The sequence below is a fragment of the Trachemys scripta genome, chromosome 1 (genome assembly GCF_013100865.1).
Source record: "Trachemys scripta elegans isolate TJP31775 chromosome 1, CAS_Tse_1.0, whole genome shotgun sequence".
In the NCBI taxonomy this organism is placed as follows: domain Eukaryota; kingdom Metazoa; phylum Chordata; order Testudines; family Emydidae; genus Trachemys; species Trachemys scripta.
In genome coordinates this window covers 302,156,774-302,157,294 of record NC_048298.1, presented here as the reverse complement: position 1 = coordinate 302,157,294, position 521 = coordinate 302,156,774, and the positions used below count along the sequence as shown (strand labels likewise).

The 521-nt window shown below is 64.7% G+C and overlaps 1 protein-coding gene across 1 annotated transcript in view; it reads right to left on the bottom strand.

The window, feature by feature from the left end:
* MTIF3 (mitochondrial translational initiation factor 3) overlaps positions 1-521 on the bottom strand; it is a 12,605-nt gene that overhangs the window by 11,676 nt on the left and 408 nt on the right. The window lies entirely within an intron of this gene.

Here is a 521-nt window from a genome sequence, read left to right as displayed (position 1 = left end):
GGAGGAGTGTACCTGTACTGGGCGGGGCATTGGGGGGTGTACTGGAGGAGTGTACCTGTATGGGCGGAGCATTGGGGGGTGTACTGGAGGAGTGTACCTGTACTGGGCGGGGCATTGGGGGGGGTACTGGAGGAATGTACCTGTACTGGGCGGGGCATTGGGGGGGGTACTGGAGAAGTGTACCTGTACTGGGCGGGGCATTGGGGGGGTACTGGAGAAGTGTACCTGTACTGGGCGGGGCATTGGGGGGGTACTGGAGGAGTGGACCTGTACTGGGCGGGGCATTGGGGGGGGTACTGGAGGAGTGGACCTGTACTGGGCGGGGCATTGGGGGGGTACTGGAGGAGTGGACCTGTACTGGGCGGGGCATTGGGGGGGTACTGGAGGAGTGGACCTGTACTGGGCGGGGCATTGGGGGGGTACTAGAGGGGTGTGCCTGTACTGGGCAGGGCATTGGGGGGGGTACTGGAGGAGTGTACCTGTACTGGGCGGGGCATTGGGGGGGACTGGAGGGGTGTGCC